Source organism: Panthera onca, chromosome A1 (genome assembly GCF_046562875.1).
Source record: "Panthera onca isolate mPanOnc1 chromosome A1, mPanOnc1 haplotype 2, whole genome shotgun sequence".
NCBI classification, from domain to species: domain Eukaryota; kingdom Metazoa; phylum Chordata; class Mammalia; order Carnivora; family Felidae; genus Panthera; species Panthera onca.
In genome coordinates, this window is record NC_138339.1 from 121,496,763 (window position 1) to 121,512,332 (window position 15,570).

The following is a 15,570-nucleotide window of genomic DNA, read 5'->3' on the forward strand; positions in this document are numbered from 1 at the left end:
AGCAGCAGAGACAACCCTGGGCTTTCCCCAGTCTATGGGACAGCCATCATGGTCTCCACATCCCCTTTCTCTCCCCAGATCCCAGATTCCTGAGATTGCAAACAGAAAAATTAGGGGCCGATCACTTATTTACCCCACGACAACAGCATTTTTTCCTTCTTTTTTTTTTTTATTTTTTTTTTTTTTAAATTTTTTTTTTCAACGTTTTTTATTTATTTTTGGGACAGAGAGAGACAGAGCATGAACGGGGGAGGGGCAGAGAGAGAGGGAGACACAGAATCGGAAACAGGCTCCAGGCTCCGAGCCATCAGCCCAGAGCCTGACGCGGGGCTCGAACTCACGGACCGCGAGATCGTGACCTGGCTGAAGTCGGACGCTTAACCGACTGCGCCACCCAGGCGCCCCCATTTTTTCCTTCTTAAAAAAATTTGCTTAGAGATGCTTTTAATTTTTAAGCACTGCCCCTAAGTCTTTGCCGCATAAAGAGTGTGAGGGGAAAATTTGGCAGATGGCATTTGGGGGAGAGATGGAAAGCATCTAAGAGCCATGCAAACTGATCATCACTGAGCAATGAAGATAAAGGGAGAATCATAACCTAAAGTTACAGTAAGAATAGGATTCTACATACTGGTCAAGGTCACACCCATTATAACTGTAATAATGGCTCATGAATCTCATGCCAGGCCCTGGGCTAAGTGCTTTTCACTAATTTATTAAAAATATATTTAAATATGGGGGCACCTGGGTGCCTCAGTCAGTTAAGTGTCCAACTCTTGATCTCTGCTCAGGTCTTATCTTAGGGCTGTGAGCTCAAGTACCACATCCAGGGTGGAGCACACATAAAAAAAAAAAATATATATATATATATATATATATATATATATATATATATATATGAAAAATATATATATATGAAAAATATATATATATGAAAAACTACATAAATAATTATAAAAATGTAAACAGAGGCTGCATTTACAGATGGTCTCAGGTCATTCAAGCAATGTAGCCTTGTGGTTTTAGCACATGAGCTGTAAACAGCCTTAGGTTCAAATCTTGGTTCTGTCATTCATCAACTATGTGACCTTAGCAAGAAACCTCTCCTGGCCTCAGTTTGCTCAACTGTCAAATAAAGAAGCATGTAGCTCACAGGGCTGCTCTGCTGATGAAGTGAAATGATAAATGCAAAACTCTTAGCATGGTCTCTGGTACATGGTAAAGCAACTTAAGAGTGTTTATTACCATTATTGCTGCCAGAGTAGAGTGCAAGTCCTGACCTAAAGTAGGGTGTGTTGGGCCAGTACCCACTTCTAACTTCATACATCTCCAACAAAGATCTAGAGAGATCCAGGGAACACTGCTAGGCCAGAGTAGTCACTGAGGTGGCACCCAGAGCTGGAAGCTGGCAACCTCTCGTCTTCATGCTGGATGACCCTCCCTTCACAGATGGCATGGCCCAGAACTGGCAGAAGACCTTATAAAATAGGTTGCTTCAAGAATTAAATAAACAAGCAATGCCTGGCACATAGCAAATGCCCAATCACCGTTAAGCATTATTATCATCTATAATTTTGTAAGACATTTGCTAAGAACACGACCGCAATAATAACAATTAGCATGATTGTTAGCATAGACTCTTAGAGTTTGGATGTCTTGGGTCTGGAAGCCCAGTCCTTTCACTGTTCCCTAATAACAGCATTCCACCTTGTTTTGGACGAACTTCAGCCCTCCATCCCACGGTCCTGGCAGGGCTGCCAATCACAGTCCTCTATTCCAGACCCTGACAGTCCTGTTAAGCCTCATCAGCCAGAGGCCACCAGGAAGGAGCCTGCAGTGATGCAATCATATCTCTTGCCTTGATGTGGTGAGGTGGGGCCTTCCACAGGACTGCTCGTGTTACTCTTTAGGACTCAGGATTGAGAAAAGCAGAGTTAACTGGGGATTGAAAGCTGTTGTGTCATGAGGGTGGCTGAGTAGTTGGTTGTCCTCCGTAATAGATGAGAATGGCAAAGAAGGCCTTTGTCACAGATCAGAAAGCATTGGTCACCCAAAGAGAGGTCCTTATGACATTTCATACTTTCTACGTGACTTTGGGAGAAAGTGTTTCCTGTTGGCTTTCCAGCTGGCTTTATCTTCTCTGTCCTCCTGGCTTCATTCTTGGGCAGTGCAAGCTGATTTTCACTGTCAGTCCCAGACCCAGTTTTGCTCTTTCAGCCCCAGGAGTGACTTCAGACAGAGACACTTTTGCTCAAGACATGTTACTGGGATTTGCTAGAAAATTGTCATAATGAGAATTCAAACCTCTGATGACCATAACATGAAGAAACCCGCAGGAGTCGTGCAAAGACCAACCTACAGTGACAGGCAGCACCTGTAGTGGCACTCAGGCCCTGAGCTGTGGCAGGATGCTCCCGGAGCCGGGCAGGGCGCCCTCAGGTGGAGACAAGGTCGGAGCATGGGAGCAGAGCCCCAGGGGGGTGCAGATCCATGGCTGCTGGTGCTAACATGCCTATAACGGCCTGGTGTCTTCCTGGCCTCCTGGAGGGCTGAGTGCTTAGTTACTTTTTCGATTCTGGGAGCTATTGTAATCTTTTTTCCAGGAATATCTGTTAAACCAAGCCACTCAGTTTCTGCTGCTTTCCACTCCAGAACCCTAAATGACATATCTCTTTCTGTAGGCCCTGTGTTTGCTGCTGGGGATAGAGAGGAATGGGCTGCAGTCCTGCTTGGACATACTCACTGACTACTTGTGATTAAAGGGAGTCATTATGCTCATGACAAAAAGATTCTTGCTTTCGGGGCCCCTGGCTGGCTCAGTTGGTAGAGCATGTAGACTCTTGACCTCCGGGTTGTAGGTTCAAGCCCATGTTGGGTATAGAGATTATTTAAAAATAAAATCTTTAAAAAATAAAGATTATTCTACTCCTGAAATCATTGTTGCACTATATGCTAACTAATTTGGATGTAAATTTTAAAAAATAAAATTAAAAAAAAATTCTTGGGGCATCTGGGTGGCTGAGTCGGTTAAGCATCCGACTCTTGATTTAGGCTCAGGTCATGATCTCACAGTTTGTGGGTTTGAGCTCTGTATCAGGCTCTGTGCTCTCAGCACAGATTCTTGGGGATTCTCTGTCTCCCTCTCTGTCTGTCCCTGCCCTGCTTACTCTCTCTTTCTCTCTCTCAAAATAAATAAGCTTACAAAAATCCACTCCTGGGTCCTCCCCACTCCACCCCATTTTCCTTCCATAGATTCGATGAAGGCTTTCTCTGACCCCAGCACCTGGCCCACAACAGCCTCAGCAGATGCAGTGAAGGGATGGATGGATGGACGATGGGATCATCTCCATTTCTACACATAAGGAGACAGTCTCAAAGAGGCTTACAACTAGCCCACACACCTAGTATCAACAAGTGGTAGAACAGAGATTCAAAACTACGCCAGCCTGTGTCTTCACTACACCACACTGTGTTTCTCTTGTTCGCCCTGGAAAGGAGCTCTCTTCTTTGCTTGGATAGGAGAGAGCCAAGGTACCAAGAAAAGACTCCAATGTCAAAATAGCACATTCCAATTTGGGGGTTCCTCAAAAAGGTAAACATAGACTTACCATGTGACCCAGCAATTCCACTCCTAGGTGTAAACCCCAAAGAACTGAGAACAGCTACTCAAGTACGTGCACACGCATGTTCACAGCAGTGGTTTGAGTGGTTTTTTATTTTTTAAAATTTACTGCACTCCAGCCCGTCCTAACAGTTAGCTTGCTTCAAGCTTATGCATTCCTTGCTTGCTAGCCTGTCCCTTGATGCACAGCAGAAACGACTTACTTTCCTTGACATTTGCAGACCACTGGTTGTGGGGCACGAAGAACCAAATTTTCCAGAAGATAAGCCTTCGAAAACAGCTGCCACTGATCCAGCAAGTCTGTGAAGGGTCATGTCCACATATGAGTAACCACCTGGGCACCTGCTTCTCTTGGGTGTAGCCCCCCCCTACCCTTTTCCCATGCTTTCTCCTTTAAACCCTACAGCTTCCCCTGGACAGGGAAGATGGTCTTTGACACATTAGTCTACCATCTTCCCAAGTTGCCACCTTCCTGAATAAACCAAACTTTCCTTTCCTTCCATCATTCCTCTCTTGATTTTCAAGCGGTGAGCAGGTGAACCTAAGTTTGGAACTGGTTCTCTGTCCTGTAACATTTATAATAGTCAAAATGTGGAAATAGCTCAAATGCCCATCAATGGGTGGATAAACAAAGGGTGGTATATGATATTATGGAATCTAATAAAAGAAAAAAGCATGGAGTACTGATACCTATTACAATGTGGATAAACCCTGATAACAATATACTAAGTGAAAGAAGCCAGACACAGGTCATATATTTTATGATTCAATTTATATGAAATATCCAAAATAGGTAAATCCACAGAAACAGAACACAGATTTGGCGGCTAGAGGGGCTGAGAAGAGGGAAGAATGGAGGGAAACAGCTTAATGAGGAGGTGGGTCCTTTTTGGGGTAAGGAAGATGTTTTGAAACTAAATAGAGGTGATGGCTATACACTGTGATTGTACTAAATGCCACTGAATTGTTCATTTTGAGATGGTTAGTTTCATGTTATGTGAATTTCACCTCAATTAAAGAAAATCACATTCCAAGAGTCACACTAACACTCAAACATCAAATGTCTCCCATGGTACCTCTCCCAGTCCCAGGCACACAGTAGGTGCTCAATGAATGCTTGGTGCTTTTTAACTGGTTTTTAGGCTGTGTTGGATAAGCCCTCTTTTGGAGGAAGTATGATTGAATGGCTAAGACTGCCGACAGCTGGGTTCAAGCCCCAGATCATGACCTCAGGTGAAATTCTAAACCTCTGTATACTAGTTTTCTCGTTAGTAGAATTGGAATAACTGTGCCTACCCCATAGAGTTGTTCTAAGGACTGACATGATAATGCATGCAAAGCACCTAGCACAGTCCACATAACACAATACCTTCTCAGCGAACATCAGCTCCTAGGATGACAGTGATTATCTGCTACAGTGGGTTCTGCTCCCAAACTCTGTTTTCCAGTGCTTATCATACTCTAACACATTCTGTGCTGTAGAAAACTGGTTTTGCCAGGAAAGAAGCTATTCTTCTCAAGTCAGACTGACTCTCCAGGGAGAAGACTTTCAGCTATGAAATCCCAAGGAGGCTACGGAGTACCCTTCTTGTTTGTTTGTTTGTTTGTTTCTCTCCATCAGCAACAGAGAGCTCCCAGGAAGTGAACTCTACACAGAATAATGAGAATGGTTCCCGTTTCCTTTGGCTGCCTGTGAAATTTAGTGCATTTACTGTGAGCTCTGTTTCTTGGTCATATGCTATGTGGGATGACATTGCTCTCCTTCCAGCCCCAGGCTGCTTCCTGTGCTCTGTGATGTGGAAGAGACTTGGAGATGTGGGAAACATCCCACACAGCTGGTCCACCAGCCTCAGAAGTCCACCCTAGAGCAGAAGGGTCACCAGGCTCAGGAAACATCCTGTCCACACCCTCAAACGTATCAAACCTGTGCCTTTTGTCTATGCCCAGGTTACACACTTGATTTTTGAAACCACTGTTTTAAAAATAATTACAAGTGGGACATCTGGGTGGCTCAGTCCGTTAAGCATCTGAGTCTCGATTTTGGCTCAGGTCATGATCTTGAAGTTGGTGAGATTGAGCCCTGCATCGGGCTCTGCGCTGACACCGCAGCACCTGCTTGGGATTCTCTCTTTCCCTCTCTCTCTCTCTGCCCCTCCCCTGCTTGTGTGCACATACACTCTCTCTCAAAATAAATAAACTTAAAAAAAATAAAAATAATCAGAAGCATTTAGCATAGGTGATGCACTCACAAAGGATAAAAAAAATCAAACAAGGGGCATCTGGGTGGCTCAGTCGGTTGAGCATCTGACTCTTGATCTGACCCTGGGTCATGATCCCAGGGTCATGGGATTGAGCCCCACATCAGGCTATGCACTGAGCGTGCAGCCTGCTTGATTCTCTCTCTCTCTCTCTCTCTGTCTCTCCCTCTCTCCCCAACTCATGCCCACACACACTCTCTCTCTCTCTCTCAAGGTAAAATAGATAGAAAAATTTTAAAAATCAAGCAGTATGAAAAGGAAGACTTCCTGCTCCTTTTGCTTCAGTTTCCCAGCTTTTCAGTTCTCCTCCCCCCAAGGAGATCACCACAACTGTTCTAGAATATCATTCCAGAGATAGTCTATAGGAACATGTATTTATTCCTACCTCCATGACCCCCATGCATACTTCAGCACAAATGATACCATACCTGGAGTTCTGCACCTTGCTTTTTTATTTATTAAAAAAAATTGTTTTATTTATTTATTTTGAGAGAGAGAGAGAGCAGGGAAGGGGCAGAGAGAGAGGAAGAGAGAGAGAATCCCAGGCAGGCTCTGAGCTGACAATGCAGAGCCCGATGTGGGGCTTAAACTCACAAACCACGAGATCATGACGTGAGCCAAAATCAAGAGTCAGACACTCAACCAACTGAGCCACGCAGCTACCCCTATTTTTTTTAATGTTTATTTTTTGAGGTGGGAGAGGGGCAGAGAGATGGGGACAGAGGATCTAAAGTTGGCTCTGCACTGACAGCAGAGAGTCCAACGTGGGGCTCAAACCCACGAACAGCAAGATCATGACCTAAGCCAAAGTCAGACACTTAACTGACTAGGTCAGCCAGGTGCCCCGTCCTTGTTTTTTTTGTTTTTTTTTTAAACTTAACTATGGGGGTAGTCTTTATAGCAGTTCACAGAACTCCTCCTTTTTAACTGCTGCATTATATGCCATTGTATAGATGTGCAAAACTTTATCCAACCAGTTTCCCCATGATGGGCACTTATGTTGTTTCCAGTATGCTCCTTTAAGAAGCAGGGCTATAATGAATGACCTTTTAGGAGGAAATGAGAATTACAGTTCCTTCTGTTGGGGGTTGGGGGTGGGGATTCTTCTGTTACTCTTGAACTTTCCCCAGAGTTGCCAGTTTATACAGGACATGTTCTGTATTTTGTCCTGCACGCTCTATTAACTATCTATTAACTTTCAGGATGCCCTGAACGTATTCAGCTTTTTTCTTAACCTATTTTTAAAACTAATTTATTATCATTTTATTTTTTAAATGTTTTTATTTATTTTGAGAGAGAAAGAAAGAGCATGAGCAGGGAAGGGGCAGAGAGAGAGGGAGAGAGAATCCCAAGCAGGTTCCGCATTGTCAGTACAGAGCCGACACGGGGTTCCATCTCACTAACCAGGAGATCATGACCTGAACTGAAATCAAGAGTGGAACGCTTAACCGACTGAGTCACCCAGGGGCCCCCATTTTTTTTTAATTTTAGAGACAAAGAGGGGAGAGGGGCAGAGGGAGACAAAGAGAATCTTAAGCAGTTTCCACGCTGATTTGAGCTGAAATCAAGAGAAGGATGCTCCACCAACTGAGCCACCCAGGTGTGCCATGTACTCAGCTTTTTAAAATTAAGTTACTAAAAAGTTTCAGAGTTATTTTTCCTCCACCATAATTGGTATTTAAATCAATTAAATGGCCACACTAACTGAAAAGCATAACTCTACCAATATAGATCTGGACAACCCCTTATGGTCTCCGCAGGTTTAACTGAGGTTATTATAAAAGGGAAGGCTGCAAATTAAAGGTACTTAATTTCACATTCAGGAAAGGAAAATACTGTTCTTTGGCTAAAGTCCCAAGCGGTGAACACTACCGACCATTATTAAAAAATAGCGATTTTTGTTCTGAAAATCAGCCAATCAGCGATACTCACCCCGGTAACCAGGCTTCCGAAAGTGAGAGATTCGAGGAAGGAGAACCCCATGCCTCTGAAAGCCAGCCAATCAGTGACAGCCCTGTGCTCCTAGACAACAGCCAATCAGCAGGTCCCTCATTCCACAGTCCAGGCTTCAAAGTCAGCAAGTCAAAAGCAGCCTTGCCCTAGCGATACACGAACGCAGCTGAGGGTCCTTAAATTCCTAAATAATTCCTCTTCTGAAAGTCCACCAGCTCCTTGTCACACTCCCCCCCCCCCCCCCCCCTTACAGAAAATCAGCTCTAGCTTTGTTCGGGAGACTTGGCCGTAAAAGCACATGTCTCACTTTCAAGCAAACATGAAGTTCATCTTTGTGCGTCAGACATAAAGTTCAATTTAATATTAGTTTGCAAGTATGCAACCCTTTTAACATCTGGACCCCTGTTTATGATTGGTTGTGAGATCAGACTTCGGAGTGCAGGTGCATTGTTGCACCTGTGAGCTCTTCACATTCAATCTCTTTGACTCTTGGACTTGTTTCTATTATCTATTTTTTATTTGTGTATATTTGAACCCCCCACAAACCAAAGCAACCATAAATTTTGTGAACTTTCTGAGCAAAGTCATTTAGTGAGCGAGGAAAAATTCCTTTTAAGGTTTGCACAGTGTGCAACTGGTCATTTCATATTTTAAAAATGGTGGAAAGCCACATATAAACCAGCATATGGTAACAGCTACGCATAAGAGATGTATGATTTCCTCAACTAGTGTTAAGGGGAGTGATAAACAGATTTTTTTAAAAGAGAGATTCAGGTTAAAATGATAAAATACTTGCAGCAGAAATGTAATGGACTTCCACACTGTATATCATCATCAGTCTTCAAGCTCAAATAACCATTCAAAGATACTACTGCTGAAAGGGTTTTCTGATTCTAAAATTGTAAGAAAATTTTCAAATAGTAGCATCCACTTCTATAATAAAATTGTAAAAGCTGTATTTAGTATTGTTGAAATGATGAGAGATCTAAATGTCTCACCTTATGGCATAGCCACAGTGCAAGTAATCTCAAGGCAGAAACAACTTTTCTTTCGTGCAATATTTTTCTGGTTAAAAAAGCTTGCTAATAGGGCTATTCTGAGTAGAATCTCTTCCAGATAAGACCTCAGAAAGTTTCTGCAAATTTATGCAGAAACTCTTTTACTGAGTTCATCACACACACACAGTTCACACACACACACACACACACACACACACACACACACACCCAAAAGGGCCCAGGAAACTTCTGGAGGTGATGGAGATGTGTATTACCTTGCCTGTGGTGATGGTTCACAGAGGTATGCATATGTCCGAACTCATCAAATCACATACATAAAATATGTACAGTTTTATTGTGTATATAAAAAAAGAACTGTTGAAAATTTTTTTTACTGCTTTTGTTGGAGATAATATGAACATAACTTTTGGTGAATGTTTGTATAAGGGTATAAATCCTGCTTATTCAAGGTTGAAGCACAACATAAATAATTCTATGGTTAGTTATCCTGCTGATATTCTGCATAATGCTACTCAACAGTACCTGATGTCTTTTTTTAAAAAAAAATTAATGTTTATTTCTTTTTGAGAGACAGAGCATGAGCAGGGGAGGGGCAGAGAGAGAGGGAGACAGAATCTGAAGTAGGCTCCAGGCTCTGAGCTGTCAGCACAGAGCCCAACATGGGGCTCGAACTCGGGAACCAGGAGATCAGGACCTGAGCCCAAGTCGGATGCTTAATCAACTGAGCCACCCAGTCACCACTCATGTCTTTTTTACTGAGATTGGAGTAACTGTCATGAAATTTCTCTCTTACTTCAGCATTGATACTATTCTAAGTGAGCAATTTAAGGATTTTGATTTTATTGGCATTCAGTATTCTTCATTTCTCTTACATTCAAAAACCATTAATTCTCGTTAACACACAGTTGAGAAAATCCTCCATTTATGTGAAGGACTGAGATGATACTTGAATTCTAAAGAAAAGGGTTTTTTTCTCTAAGAAATACTCTCTAAGAAGCCAGTTGTTGGTTCAAAATTCCTGTTGGCTTTTTTTTTAAATTTTTTTATTTTAATGTTTATTTATTTTTGAGACAGAGAGAGACAGAGCATGAATGGGGGAGGGTCAGAGAGAGAGGGAGACACAGAATCTGAAACAGGCTCCAGGCTCTGAGGTGTCAGCACAGAGCCTGACGCGAGGCTCGAACTCACGGAGGGCGAGATCATGACCTGAGCTGGAGTCGGACGCTTAACCGACTGAGCCACCCAGGCGCCCCCTGTTGGCTTTTTAAATAATGCATTGAATGAAGTTTACTTCTTTTTCTTTCTTTCTTTTTTTTTCTTTTTTGAGAGAGAGAGAGTAGGGGAGAAGCAGAGAGAGAGAGGGAGACAAAGAATCCAAAGCAGGCTCCAGGCTCTGAGCTGTCAGCACACGGTCCGACCCGGGACTCAAACCAATGAACCCTGTGAGATCATGACCCGAGCTGAAGTCAGTTGCTCTACTGACTGAGCCAATCAGGTGCCCCTACTTATTTCTTGTTCATAGTTTTCAGTATCAATTTGGAAGTAGGATTGTGCAAATTGAAAGAACAGCTAACAGTGTAATGGAGGTACTCCATTACTAAGGAACTTGTTGAATGTGTTAAACGAGAATTGATGAAAAACTTGTCCCTTTTATTATCAAAAATCTTCTTAAAAAGGGCATTATGTATAAACCAGAAAATAAATTTCAGTCCAGTAGATAACTATTTCAGCACCTGCCATGATTATCTTTTGAAATGGGTTTCATCCATTACAAAATTTGATTATTTTACTTGGATGTTACTCAACACTCTTTTAGCATGGGAACAAGTAGAATCAACATGGGTAACACAGAAGAAAAAAGGAACAAAAATTGAAGACCATGCTTCTTTTTGCTGGTGGACATTTTACAAAATTATTGATCAAGAGATGCAGTGGAATCCTGCAGAGTTGGAAAAGCAAGTTACACTGTGAAAGATGGTATTATGTGCTTCAGCCAATCACATTTGAAGAGCAACGCTCAGGGTTGGTAACATTTTACAAGTAGATGTTCCATATGCTGGCTCATAATGCTAATGCTGAGCACGATTTCTCATTAACAAATGTTCACTGGTCAGGAACAGAATAAGTTGAATGTGGGGTTTCCTGGGGAGCTCAGTCGGTTAAGCGTCCAACTCTTGATTTCAGCTCAGGTCACGATCTCCCAGTTTGTGAGTTCGAGCCCCGCATCAGGCTCCGTGCTGACAGTGTACGGCCTGCCTGAGATTCTCTCTCCCTCTCTCTCTGCCTCTCCCCTGCTCTCGCTCTCTCTCAAAATAAAAAACTTAAAAAAAAAAAAAAGAATGTGATCACTGCAGAAATCATGTTAAAATGTAAATGGAACAAAGACTGTAACTTCAGGGAATTTTATAAGCAAATTCTGCAAAATGAGGAACTATTAAGGAGAACCAAATAACCAGGGAAATATAATGAAATAAACAGGTGTGTAATTTAGATACTTAGAATTTATTTCAGATAAACAACTCTGTTTTTAGAATAAGTATGTCTCATGTAATTTTTTTTATCTCAAAGTATATGCAAATAGGCATTAGAAATAATTCAAATTTAACTGTGTCCTGTGTTTTTACTTCTTGAATTGGTGAACAACTTACCCACAGCCTCTGTGCCTCTGTGCCTTTGATAATCCCTATCTATAATGCCTTCTCCCTCTTCTTCAATGACCAAATCCTAATTCTCTTTTGAGACCTATCTCAAAATGATCCCTTAGCGATGGCTAACTGTGCCAAGCACTGTTCTAAGTGTCTTACATCTATTAAGATCATTTGTTCCTCCCCAAGGTAATTATTCTTGGTTATAATAGTATATACTATAAGGAAGATATTTTTCATATTTTATGAATGAAGCAATCAGGGCACAGAGAAATTAAGTGACTTACCAGAAGTTACCCAATCAGTAAATGGTAGAGCTGAGATTCATAGCCAGAGAGTGTGGCTCTGAAGTCCATTCCATGATAAGCCATTCACGTCTGTAGGATATGGTTGCCCTTGGAACCCAGCCACCATGTTGTGAGGAAGCCCAGGCCACAAGGAGAGGTCCTATGTGAGTGTTCCAGCCGACAGCCAGCATCAACCACCAGGCCTGTGAGTAAATGAGCCTCATGATTCCAGCTCCAGCCTGTGAGTCTTACATTTGAGGCTCCACTGTACCCTGTCTGAATGTCTAGCACATTAGAAATCATGAGAGATGATTAAAAATACATGTTTTTAAAAGGATTCTTCAGAGCAGTTTTAGGTTCACAGCAAAATTGAAAGGAAGGTACAGGGGCACCCAGGGGGCTCTGTCAGTTAAGCTTCCTATTTTGACTCAGGTCACGGTCTCATGGTTTGTGGGTTCCAGCCCCACACTGGGCTCTATGCTGTCAGCGCAGAGCCTGCCTCAGATCCTCTGCCCTTCTCTCGCTCTGATGCTCTCCCACTCACACACTCTCTCTCAAAAATAAATAAATGTTAAAAAAAAAAAAAGAGAAGGTACAGAGAATGCCCATATACCTCCTGTGCCTACACATGCACAGCCTCCCTGGTTATCACCATCTCCCGCCAGAGTGGTACGTTTGTTGGAACCGATGAACTTACACTTATTCATTGTAATCCGCCAAAGCCTATAGTTTTCATAGGGGCTCATTCTTGCACATTCCATAGATTTAGACACATGTATAGAGACCTGTATCCACCATTATAGCATCTTACAGAATGGTTTCACTGCCCTAAGAGTTCTCTGTGCTCCACTTACTCATTCCTTCCTCCTCCCTAACTGCTGGCAACCACTGATTTTTTTTTTTTTTTTTTTTTTTTTTTACCATCTCTCTAGTTTTGCCTTTTCCACAATGTTACACGTTTGGAATATTACAGTAGACATAGCCTATTCAGACTGGCTTCTCTCACTTAGTGATAACACACTTGAGTTTCCTTTCAGGTCTTTTCGTGGCTTGACAGCACATTTCTTTGTAGCCCTTACTGAACTTACTGTTTTTAGTCATTGAGTTTTGGGATAATCTATTGTGCAGCAATAGATAAGTATCCTTCCAGAATTTCCTCTAACTAGCCTCATCGTAAAAAAAAATAAAAATAAAAATAAAAATTACCTATGTTTTCACTCATCCATTCACCCGGTTATTGAACTTAACGATATATCTGGCTTCAGACATGGCTCAAATGATGTCATCAGGGTTCGGTATCTGTTTTAGATGGTTCTACTTTTCTCATTGGCAGTTCTAAGCTTTCCTGGATTTTACAGCTCCCCCAAATGTATATCCTCAAAATACCAGCATAAACCCCAAGGAAGACCTGAGTCATCTGCTGTAACAATGAGTCATGTCTTCAATTTCAAGTCACAGAAAACTCTAACAGTGACTTAAAGTTTAAACCATAAGGATATTTGTTATTTACTTAGGAGAAGTCCAGAAGCAGGAGTCCCAGCATTGGCCAAATATTAAGAAGTTCTTTCTAGCCCTCACTCTATCCTTACACTTATTGCCTCATGGTTATAACATGGCTTTTCCAGCTCCAGGCATCACATCTGCCTTCACGGCAAGAAGAAAAGGCAAGGAACAGAGACTGTTTGGCAAGCATGTCACTTTTCTCTGAAAGTAAAGTAACTTCCTAGAGCCATCTTTTTACTTCATTGTCCCGAACTAGGTTACCAGGCCACATCCTGGCTGAGGAGCTGGGAGAGTAGTTAACTTTCCAGCGGCCACAGTGGGAAGCCACAAAAGAGAAGGGAGCCTGTGAGCCGCCCTTGGGTTAGTATCTTCCCTGTCTGCCTAGCCCTGAATCAATCATGGCCAGGGGCATGGAGCTCTCTAATTGATTAGATCTTAGGCCAAAGGGCAGGGCCAGCTTCACAAAACTCACATGAACCCTGGGGACCCAGCAGGATTTTCTGGGCCTGGGGGCCAGATGTTTACTCGGAACAGGGGCAATGAAAGAGTAGAAAAACATCTGTCACAGGAGAGCTGCAGAATGTTCCACTCTATGGGTGAATCCACAATTCTTTTAATTAGCCCATTTTGGTTCTACAAGAGGACTGAAGGCTGGGTGTGGGTAAGATGAACCCCAGGCATGCAGTGGGAGGAACATGAGGGGGCAGGAGGTTAGGGTAGAGAACATTTGGAGGGTGGAGAGTGGGCTGTAAGGAAGGTGGGAGGAAATAAGGGGTAATGATGGCTGGCCATGAAAGCCAAGCTATACTACTGTATCATCGAATACTTCCAACAGATACATAAGGTCAATGTTACTAATCCCACTCAAACCCCTTGTTCCAGAAGAGAAAATTCAGAGCTGGAGAGGTTGAGTCCTTTGAGTCACTCACTCAAGAACTGGGAATTGACTACCAGATCTTTCTGATCTGTCCCTAAGCTCTCTGATTCCAGAGCTGCCAGCCTTGATATGGACCTGGAACTGGTTCCCTACAAAAAGGTAATGGGGGTTGGGGTGGAAGGGACAGGCCCGCTTAAAGTCACATGAAGTCATTCTTCCTGGACAGACCCGAAGGCAGCTGCTGATGAGCACCCCCCCTCCCCCATTTATCTGATGCGTTTGGAGACGGGGGTTGTGAAACATCTACGGTCCTCATGTGGAAATGAGATTTCTGACTGCATTTTTTTCCCCCTGCAAATTAGCTCCACCACTCCTTCTCATCAGGGCCTCACCAGACTAACACCACCTCTATCAAGCTGGCCTGGAGCTGCAGGTGGGCCCACGGGGAGCCGTGAGCCCAATGACGGGAACTGCAGGAATGTGGCCACCTAGCTCATTGTGTGGTGTGTTCCCATTTCTGTAAAATAGAGTACATTCAAGGAAAAACAATTTGGAAATGTAGTCTAAACTGTTAGCAATGTTATCTTTTTTTTTTTTTTTTTACATCCAAGTTAGCATATAGTGCAACAATGATTTCAGGAGTGGATTCCTTAATGCCCCTTAGCCATTTAGCCCATCCGCACCCCAACAACCCCTCCAGCAACCCTCTGTTTGTTCTCTGTATTTAATGTCTCTTATGTTTTGTCCCCCTCCCTGTTTTCGTATCATTTTTGTTAGCAATGTTACCTTGAGGTGGAGACCTGGGAAGACCAGGGACCTTCCCTTTTCTCTAGTATAGATTGCTGAAAAGATTAAGCTTTAAAAATAAAGCAAGAAAAATCCAATTATATTTAAAGCAAAGAGGTTGTAATATCTAGGTAAAACCATGACATCTAAAAGTTAACCTGAAGGCAGAGCTAGGCCCAACTCTAGGAGACTCGAAGGAAGCGATTCTGCTCTTCCTGCCCCCACCCTTCCCCAGCACTAAAACTCAGGCCCCAACCCCAGGCCAAGCACTGCATTCCTGGGAGTCACCTGAGGCCCCCAAGTCCCCGGCCTCCTGCACGAACCCAGTCTCCAAGCCTCGCCTCCCACGGCTGTTCCCAGCCCTGCGCGTCCCTGGAGCGGAGATGAAAGGGTGGCTGGCCCCGGCCAGGGCACAGTCCACCAGGAGCCAGGGCCCCGCAATCACCCGGAGGAGTCAGCCCCTCCGGCTGAGAGCTGCTCCGCGTGACCCGGTGCCACGTGACCCGCGCGGGGCGGGGCCGCCAGCACAGTTGCAGCCGCCGCGGGAGGTGTCGGAGTAAGTGGGTACCGGGCTGGCGGGGACCCTCCTCGCGGGTGGGCGCGGGCGGGGCCCGAGCGTTGCC